Here is an 11,236-nt window from a genome sequence, read left to right as displayed (position 1 = left end):
TCCGGGGAGAATGCTCATTTTTCTTGTCAAGAGAAATAAATCTTGGTAATCTCTTTGTTTGTCGCGTTTAATTCTATGACATATTACGACTAGTGCGGTGACAAAAACACTAAATAAATCAACTATTGCCACACACCCGGTGTAAACAAATGGCATGAATTACTTGGCACATGACACGACTGAACAAAATGCATTCATAGCGACGTAATTTTATTTTCATTAAAGATAGATTATTCTTTTTGAAAGCAATATTATACGTAACATTCACTGAAGATTGATACATTCATTAAAAAAATATATGATTTTTCCTCATTTTATTAGCAGAGGCTTGAATAATGCATGCGCATGTTGCAGTACTCGGTTATAATTTAACGGCCAGTACCTTTGGGTGGAGTGCATGTTGCATGGTGTTGCATCTTGGGCATGCAAAGTGCATTATCATTCTGTGTCCACGTGTCAGAACAATCTCGTTTGTTCCAATGCAAAATTTTCGTGTCAGCAACCAGCAGCTTTTGCATACAAAGAAAGGAGACGAGACAAAAAGTTGGGCGTTTGGGACATGCCGGTTGCCTACTTTGTTCATAAAGAGTTTCGAACTCGGAGCTCCGCGTGTCAGCGAGACAGCAACTTTTCATTATTTCCAGCAGCAGCAGTAGCAGCTTGAGAGTAAGATAATAAAATTTATACATTTTGCCCTGAGCACATGTGACGAAGTAAGCCCGGCATGGTTTACAAGTTGTGAGAGTGCATTATTACTCCAACAGCGCTGGTGAAACTTGTCGTGTGACGGCATTGTTTGTGCTGGATATCTCACTGCACGAACGCCTGCGTGCGGCCCAAGTAGGCAACCCGCGTGTCGCAAACATGGCAACTCTCTCGTTAATTTCGCCTCTGCAACGCATGCAGGGCAGGGGGGCATGGGCTCAGCACAGAATTATGCGCGGAAACACAGCGTTTGACGTGCTCGCCCTCCTGACGTAGAGGAGATGAATCTTATGCTAAAAGGGAAACCCTCCGACCCATTCATCGCCTCGCCAGAGATGATGAGCCGCAATTACACTGCTCATTCCGCGCGGCTCTTTTTCCTTTCTCTTGCCCGGGATGGGTGATAATTGCGTTACAAAAAAGTTAAGGCGGCGACAAGGAACCCATTATTCTTACGCCTCGACGAGCTGCTGAGAAAAAGTTTCCACTCAATTACTGACTCAATTCAATTAGAAGCAACTGCGTGTGGATATCAGCAGCGGCGGCGGTGTGGCATTATGCAGATTCAAGAGGCGTGGCAAGCGGAACAAGGAGCTGAAACAAAGAGACTCTCTCGCCGGATTTGCCCGACTGAGACCGTCCGCACTCTCTCGCTAAACTTTCTTGCCTCTCCCGCCGCGGATTAAAGTTTAAAGCTGTCACTTAATTCCACAATTTAGCATTTTTATATTGTAATTTACATAAATTTTGATGCCATGGCAACTCTGTCGGCTCTCGCCTTCGTTGCTCTCTCTCTGTGTATATTTTATTCTTAAGTCGCGGCGGCCGTGAATCGAAACTGTGCAAGAGAGAGCGGGTGCCCAGAGAGCCTTCAATTTTCATAAAAGCTTTTATTTATTTTAGGGTTTTAGAGGGTCCATATTGTGGGTAGCGGGGTGCGAATTTAACACACAACTGCTGGAGCTTAGCAAGCTTTTCTAGATTTATGAAAGTAAGCAGCGGCACGCGGCAGTTTGAGCAACTGCAGCCCCCGAATTGATGAATGCTGCGCGCCCGCTCCCTTTATTTTATGCTGAGTTTCAGAAATAAAATGAGAGGATTCACAATGCTTGCTGCGGCAGCTCGGAATTAAATTAAATTCTAGCGAATAAGTAATAGAGGCGCAGGATGTATGTAATGTCATTGCAATTCTTTCGTTATGTCGACATCAGGGGTGTGAAACACAGTAATTTATATTTTTAAAGTTTATAAATTGGTAAAAAAACAAGGGAAAACTCAATTATGATATTTTTACTGGCTGCTTTATATTTGCAGTTTGTAATTTAATTTGCACAATATTCCAGTATGTCATTTTCAACGTGAAATGTGTATATGCGGAAGAAACCTTACTCGCTACTTGTTGGTTTACAATATTCCCGTTTGTGCGTTATACTGCTTCGAGATATTAATGTCTAGCATTTCAATCAGAGTCCTTGGTGCAGACTGCATGCACAAGCAACAATGACCAAAGGGTGGGCTTCTGTTCTCTTCATGGACGCTCATGACATCCAATCGTGTAATGGAACGGTCAGACAGAGCGGTCAACAGAGCGTCAGGCTTATCCGCAGTAATTAGAATTAAATATTAAAACAAGTATGTTTATTGTAGATGCAAACACAATTGGCATTATATGAGTTTTGATTTGTTCAAAACTTGTAATGAATTTTGCTCTCTCAATGAACATTGTAAAATTTTCTTCGTTCCACCGGTAAGAATATTTTCTGATATTGATGGAACCAACGTGGAGATCATATATTATAAACCAACGGTTTATTTGGAAAATAAATCTAAACCTCTTCCATATTGAAGCAGGGGCTTTTTAATTATAGGAATCCCAACAACTAGCAAAATTGAAGCTTTTTCACGTCCCTATAATTTAAAAACCGCACACTGCAGGACAGCACTAGCGCGTGAATTTTTCAGCTTTCCATTTGTATTAATGAACTACATTTTATTTCGCTCGCTACCCATCACTGATTATTTTAATTATCTGCAGCGGTGGGAAAGTTAGTAAAAGAGAAATAGGTCCGGTAATGAGCACCCGTCCTCTCGTCGATGCGTGCTGTTATCAGAGCTGAAGCATAACAATAGCCATTTATCCGGCTTTCTGCGCCAAATATGCAAATTCAACGGCCGCGCGGTGCGACGACACTTTTTGCAAGATTTATCTAGAAACGTGCTTCGCTCGACGCTGCTGAGAGCGAAAAAATTAGACAACGCACACGATTAAACGCGGAGGTCATTACAATCCCGTAATTATCCTCCCCATCGTTAAACCCGCAAAACCCAGTGCGAATAGCACCTGTTGAGAAAATTAATAGTTTCAGCCGGTGTGTAACGAAATTTATGAATCTCCATTGCAGATCTTACTTATTATTATATCCACTCGCTGGCCTGGTGTACTGTACACCGGCTCGTTGGCACAGGCTTATTCAAATTTCAGCCGAGGTTCTTAGAACAATAGTCGGGGTGTTTCATTTAGTGTGCGGGTCACGTGACTGCAAGAAAAACAGTCCACTTGGCCGCCGTGGAACAATGGCCCTCTGCGGAACAATGGGCCGCAGACCGCGTATAAATAAATCTCTCACAAAGACTAATATTAATATTAATCTTTCCTCTTATACCAACTTAATGTACCTTCAACGGAGCAGCGAAGGGAAATTATTATAGATGCCACTGGTGGGGCGCGGCCGGCCGCTCCAGGAAAGTCTCTCCGGCCCGCTGCAAACCGCCATGCAGGATTTGCTGCCCTCAGCACAAACGAACGCTCTCCTGCAAAGTGTGAATTGATATGGTTGGCTTAGAGACGGGGTTTCGAGGTTACGGGAGAAGAGCACCATTTAACTCGCCACCAGCATGTTGTTGTGAAAGGCACTCAAAAGTGAATGGGAACTGGCAAACCGAGATTTGGCGTTGCCGTCCTCTTGTTTGAAACTAAACGCCTTTGTGCGAAATATGATAAATATGTATTGCTTGTTTTTGATGAACGCGAAACCGTACTGCCATGTCAGGTTCCCAAAGCTGTTCATTGAAGCACTAAATTGGTGGAACTGGAGCTACGCGTATACTTCAAGATATTTTTCATCCTTGGTAGCAAAATATCAGTTTCAAATTTTAGCAACACCATGAAAATCATAAGTTCTCCATGAATAGATAATTGAAATAGAAAATTGTTTGGAAAATTTAATTTTGAATTTTTTTACCTTTGAATAAAAATTGTTTCCTGAAATGAACATCTCACCCATTTTTAAATTTTATTTAAAAGATTTCTCCCTACATTATGTATTATTTGGAAACCATGCACTAGCCGTAATACAACACCATAAAAAGTTGGTCGTATGGCTGAGCTTTTTCATCAAAACGAATTTTCATTTGTCACACCAATAGCTACTGAGCAAGCTGCTGTGCTGGATTTTTCGCCGAACAGAAAATAATGAGAGTGTAATAAAATATGGCCGCGTGTCGATCCAGCTCCAGTCTCCAACAAACGGCGCATTGAGCAGTCCTGTAAAAACTCGAGCAGTGAGCGAAATAATCGCAACTGCCCGGCAGCTGCTGAATGAAAAATCAAAACTCTTGTAGGCGGGTACGGCATTGCTGTTAGCGTAATAAAACGAATGGAATGAATTCATGTCGCTTGTTACAATAGTTCACCTCTCTCTATACTGAGATTTTAATTTCCATCTTTTTTTTTATAATTTTTGTCACTATGACTGCTAAGCTGAAAAACCCCTAAATGTTGGAAGTCTCGAACGTAACGGACAAGCAGGCAATTTGCTCCGGTGAGAGTCTATTTTTCTGGCAATATCTACCGAAGCAGTTTTTCATGTGATGGAAAAGCGGTTGATCGGCTAAAGTCATTGGTTCTTAATAAATAATTGAAAAAACGATTCGGCAACACACGCGTGGAATCAACTTCTTCGAGTAGCAAGTTTTATGCTGTGCTGTCGCACTCCCCTGGAGACCAGTGTGCTTTCGCACATCCCCAGAGACGTTTGCGAGGGCTAGCGCCTTGGATAGGGCAATCGAGAGGGCGAACGACCAAAGTGAGAGTGAGTGAGAGGAGAGAGAGAGAGAGAGAGACCCGCTGGAGCGTGAGGACCTCTAGAAAGATTGGCCCCGTCGTCTGCAGCTTCTCCAGATTGATCAGGGTCAACTGCTAGCAAAATGCACCGCAAATAAATGGCATTGTTTCCTGCCCGGAGAAATACCGCTCTTTTGAGCCTGGAGCACTCGCAGAATAACTCCATCGAAGGGGCCTTTGACATGCCTCTGATCCACTTGATTTAATTCTGCTTGCGGGCTCAGGCGGCCAAGACCAATTTCGTGAGCAGACAAACGTATACGTCTCCACCAAATCACCGCGCGTTTGAGCCATTACCATCTACTTTGCATTGTTTGGAAGAAGCTAGACGAGGAAAAATCAAATTGTCGGCTTACATGAACAGCCGGCCGCAAAGCTTCCCTGACAGTGGTGAAATTGAGAAAATCCTGCCTGCCTGTTGGTGGAATGGAATCAGCGCTCGGGGAAAAAATGCGTGTGCGGCTATGCGACTGGTGCAAATTAGATTTCCCACTAGCTTTTTGTTATACTTCGCAGTGATCGCCTTGCAGTAGAGTGGCGCCTGTCGCTTTTTATTAAAGCCTTTTATTTGAAACAACTGTGGACTGCGGGTGCCCATTTGGATTAGTGCTTTTAAGTGGAAAATAATATTTTGGAATTTTCTGTTTTATTCCTGCCACGGTGCTGCCGCTAACAGAAAAAATGTGAGTTGCACTTTCTGTTAATTTTTCATAAGCTGTTCTTATATATAAAAAAATATGGATTGACTCTTTTAAATGAGAACTTTGAATAATTATCAGAACAACTGACTGTTTCCTCTTACAGTTGCAAAATTGTTTTCGTTACAAGCTGATATCGACAGAACTATATTGATCCTGACACACGCAGACCTCCATTCTCTAATAGCAAATGAGTATTTTTTGCTAATCTGTGTGCGAACATCCTCCAGCAAACGAGCTGCTAACGCGCTGAATCCCAATAACATCACATGAGCCGATATCATGTGCGCCCAGAGCCACTTTGCCTTCGCACCTAGGGCTTTGATTGAAATGCTAGACGTTCGTCACGTGAAGCCAAATCACGCATGCTGGAGAGGTGCAAATCAGCACGTAGCAAAGCCAGTGTGCTCTTGCATACCTCACGAATTCCGAACAAGCCACTTGATGAGGTTCGATTCAAATCGTCCCACATGAATAATTTTGTCAACGATGGCGAGTAGTCTCGAAATTTCAAAGAGAAAAAATAATAAGCTTTGTATATCACTGTTGGTAAAAGTAATTTTTGTTTTCGTGCCAATGTTGGTTTTTAAAAATAAAAAGGCCAAATTTAACCAGCGCATGTTTTTAAAATTATCAGCAGAGAACATTCTAGAGTTAATAATAAAGTTTTATTTTTCACAAAATAATGATTTTGTTCATAAAAATTTGCGAAAAGGCAAAAGGTATGCCTAAACAAATTTTTCTTTGGGTTTTAACCAATTTAGATTGTATTTAGGCGATGCTCATTTGATAGTCCCGCAACGATTAGAAGCTCAGAAAAAATAGTCGATAGTAAAAAATTCACAGCCCTATAAATGGGCCCACTCTACTACAAAATCCACTATTGATTCCATTCGTTAACCTACGGTTGTTTCGCTATTATGGACCAGGCAGAAAAAAGCAATTAATCTACTATTCAGCGAAACATTCATCATTCCAGCATGACAAAAGAGAGAACATTACGGGCAAGTACAAAGTGTTGAAAAATTGCCCTGCAGCAATATTTCACCGTGATTATGATTACGAGCGTCTGAATAATATGTAGCTTGAGGCACCTCGCGGCGAGAAAAGCCATAAGAGCGACCGCGTGCTTCTGCTCCTTTCATTGCAAAAATTTATTGCGAAATCATTATATTTCCCGAAGTATAATTTAGCCGCGCGGCTGCAGACATTTATTTTCCGAGGCGCGCGTGATAGAAGTGTAAATTATTCGCCACTCGGGATCGCGGGAAGCGACACAGAGGATTTTCCGTGCAGCCCAGCACAGCTAAATTTGCTCTCTCTCTCTCAAAGCCGGCACCTCCGCCGCCGCCGCCACCGCCGCGGCGCGCGCACTATCTGCAGCTTTCAATCTGCGCTAATTGATTTGTTCGCGTAAAAATCGGCTGAAATACTCGGCGACGTGCCTCCGAGGCCTGCTCCCGAGCCAGCTACTTTGTGTGCGGGGAAATTGATCCGTGGAGGCAGCCAATATATTTCAGTCAAACCGCCATCAAGCTCATAGAGGCGGCCACTGATTTGAATATATATGGCTCGGTGCATATGGGGTTGCCTCGCGTCGATGTTGAGCCACCTCAGGGGTAGACTTTTCATCTCGACAGTGCTCTCTCTCTCATATTGTTTGGTCTTGCCGCTGCTGCTGTTGCTTCCTAACGTTGGTAGCAAGTGCTTTAAACAACACTGCTCTCGCCGTTAAATATCTCTCTTGACACTGACATGGCCTGTTGGAAAGTAATATAGATAAGTGCGAAATACCAGGAGAACTCGGATGAGCTTTACGATTTTTTCAACGTTTAATGAAGAATTTATATTGCTGGTAACGTGTTTAGCTTCATTCCAACCTTGCCATAGCTCGATAGATTGGCGTCGATGTAAAACTTTATTTTCTTCTGAATGCGATAATTTTTAGCACTTACAATTGACTGACCTGCTGTCAAGCGCAAGTAATTAGCCTACTCAACGCAACCGACTCAAACTGACGATGATATGGAATAAAATTAATTGAAACAAATGGTATTTTACCAACGAAATTAATAACAAAACCTTGTCCCTTCTTACCCAATATTTTTTGGCACATGATAGACTCATTCTTGGTATACACAAAATTATATGTAGGCCTCTTAGGATCTGTATAGAAGATATTAAGGAGCATTTAACTTATAAGTTATATCTTCATTTTAGATCATACCATTTCCCAACATTAAAAATTGAATGCAAATGAGCCATGTTGTGACCCTTCAGACAAATTTGACCTGCACAATTTCATGAAACATATTTTGGAGTTCACATCACTCAAATTTTTACCTAAAATATTATATTGAGAGCACAATCAGCCTTTAAGGGGCTTGAGTGCGGTAGTGAATTATTTTTAATCTAATGTAGTTATTATTTAATGGTATGAATATGTCCAAAAGCATCAATGTCCTATTTGCATTTTGTCTTAGGCAAGCTGTCTGCATTGATGACTGGCCCGCGCTCACTCATAGATAGTGTTGCATGTTGGTATGCTAAAAGTTAGTTCAGCGTCAAGCTCCATTGACGCTTGAAATGATCGCATGGATGTGCAATGCATAATCACAAAGGAATTTGCATAACTATGTAACGGAGCAATGTAGCAATGTGCACTAAGTGTAAAGTACTGATCTCTGTGAAACTAGATGCATCGAATCCAGCATCATCTCGCCGGACGTTAGAATAAACCAGAGAAAACTCGGTTTACTGATCTATGTTGAATTAATCATGAAATAGCAATCATAATACAAAACTCTGTTCAGGAACTCGATAATAATACTGGTTGAAATCATCAAGCTGTAAAAGGAAATCATCAGGAGCGGATTATCGGAGTGAGAGCTTGGTTAGGGTCTTCAAGAGCCTATAAAAATATAATTTATACTAGAGGAGCCAACAATAGATATCCAAAAATGGAAAAATAGACCGTTGAACTGGATTCGCACCACGCATGATTTAAAAGTTTGCAAGTCTATAGAGTTGAGCGGTTAACAGTGATTGAAAACATTTATTATCTGAGGTTGCTTTGGACATGACAAGTCCGAGTGTATAATCTTTTAAACCGTGTTACATGAAACAAAAGAATCTCACTTAAAAATGAATTTTCCTCTTTTTATCAAAATAAGTGTTCCAATTAAGACAATAACAGATTTTAATTTTAAGTGACCAGGAGGAGCAGCATATATGCTTTTCAGAAAATCTATAACTTGTCCATCAAAATGTTAAACTGTATAAGGACCACACCATCTGAGGTTTTGTAGATTTCTAAATGCTGTGGATATATTTATAGCTGTCGATTACTCCCAGCACACGGGTGCTCATTGCAAAGGAAAGTTCCCAAAAGCTGACCAGACGCAGACGTGCACGGCAGCAGCAGCAAAAAATCACCTCACTTAATTCCTGCTGGAAAGCACGCAAAAATGCATTTCAAGAGCACCCATTCGAGGGCGGGATTAGAGGCTTGAATGATTTTAATAGCCATTTTACGACAAATAAAAAGCAGGCGAGTGAAGTGCGCGGCACACGCATAAAAGGAAGACGGATGGGAATGCCAAACTTTAATTCTTTATTGCATTGTTCCTTTCCTTCCCGAGTAAAATGGTTTACGTGTGGGGGGTATATGCAACCACACATTATTTCGCCGAGCAGGAGCAGAGCAGAGCTGGTGGCAATTGTGAGCCGAGCATGGCAGCAGCCGCGTTGTGCGCGCGTGCGGTGGTATAAAATAACAGAGCACCAGAGAACAGTGAGCAGAGCAGAGAGGCAGGCAAACTTTTCATGGTTTTCACTCACTTGAAGCGAGCGAGAGAGCACTCACTTTTGCTCCAACCAAGGGCCCCTTGATCCGAGCATATATTTTATTAAATAACATGCCTCTACATAATAATAACGACGGAACGCGCAACTTTTTCATTGTATTTGGAACACACACGCGCGCCGCCAGCTATTCTCTCTCTACTTTCACTCAGGCATTTCGCGCCGCGTAAAATGCCAAATTAAAACTTTGCCTCGCCTGATGGCTGCAGAGTGTGCGCGTGAAATTTATTTGTCTCGATAAATCAATGGTGGCTGCGCTTTTATTAACTTTCCCCATAAAGCACACACACGTCGAAAAAAGCTTTTGAAAGGAGGAAATAAAACTTTTGAAACATTGCCCCCTCTTTTTGCTGTTTTAATCTTCATGACGATCGACGCGCGGCACGCACTTTTTTATCATTCGCACCCGAATTGATTTCGCTCTCTGTGTGTTTGCACTGCCTTTTGCAACGCTCGCTTTGTCTTCAGTTTGAAAAGATCTATATCCGAGGTGAATCTCTACTTTACAAAATGAACTGTTTCAAGTACTTCGCTCTCTACTTTCCAGAGTACTAGAGAATGGAACTAATTGCCTCATTCATTAATTAAATAAAACTCCTCTTAGATGTTATCTGACATTTAAGGAGTTCTAGGCAGAAGAGAAATTGGATGTATGGTTTCGGTTCGAAATAACAAGAAATTGCGTCCGTGTCACATTTATATTTTATGAATATTATGGAATCTTTGTGGCATTTTTGTATGGTAAAAGCGAAGATTTTCAGATTGTCTAGCTAAATTAAAAATGTTATATCAACACCTGTCGAGGATGATATGCACATTATTAGATAATATTGTAATTTTATTTGTTTGTTTATTCTCACTTAAAAAATAAATAACATAAAATTATGCTTTTGTAAATTATCACATAAAATGACTTGTCAAGAGATAAAAAGTGAGAAAGGGCACCACTTCTGGCATACACCGTGTTAAAACTTTTCTCTGTGAAGAGCAAAGCCGAAGTGGGTCCATAATTTGTAAAATACTTTACTACTACCAGGCTTAAAATAAATGTACTACTTGTCATTTTATAGTTAAAAAAATTCCTACAATAAAACTGGGAATTTTTCATTTGCTTGGACGGTGAGGAGATGAAAATTTAAATAATACGAATTGCCGAGATACAAACAACAGAATCAACTGTAGCACTGGTTTGTATTGCTTAGAGTTTCAAATAATTATTAAATATTCCACCCAGAATGAAAAAATCTGGAAGCAACCAAAGACAAAAAATGAAAAATAATGCCCTTTAATTGCAGAGAAGTTGCGAAGTGCAGAGTAAAAGAAGCAACCTTTGGTTTTCAAACTGCAAAGCAAATAGGGGATCTTTAGTTTACGCCCTTTGCTGTACTTCTTGCCACAGGTACACTCAACGAGCCACACACGCACAGACCAGAAAGGTTAATTAGAAAACAAACGAGCTCCTCGCTCTCTGTGAGAAGTTTGGTCATATACATTGTGTATACACAAATTTGGCCGCCAAAGACCTCATGGCAAAACGGGCAAAACTTCGATCCCAAAACTTAATTTTGCCGCCCCTTCTTGCGTTGCGTTTTGTCGGAACCAAAATTCAAAAGTTGGCAAATCTTCGGCATTTGGTGAGATTCAAGGTACCCTTGTATTGTATTATTATTATTATTTCATATATTTTTTGTTATTTATTTTAAATTAAATTTTGGAGCTTGAATATAATTTTGCACGCCATAAAATACTCATATATTAGTCATCAAATTTTATTAAATTAGAAATTTTTCTCATATTTGAAGAAATTTCTAAACTTTGCTCCAATTATGTGTACTACTTTTTGTTT

The sequence above is a fragment of the Cloeon dipterum genome, chromosome 3, assembly GCF_949628265.1.
Source record: "Cloeon dipterum chromosome 3, ieCloDipt1.1, whole genome shotgun sequence".
In the NCBI taxonomy this organism is placed as follows: Eukaryota; Metazoa; Arthropoda; class Insecta; order Ephemeroptera; family Baetidae; genus Cloeon; species Cloeon dipterum.
Note: the sequence above shows the minus strand (reverse complement) of the source record.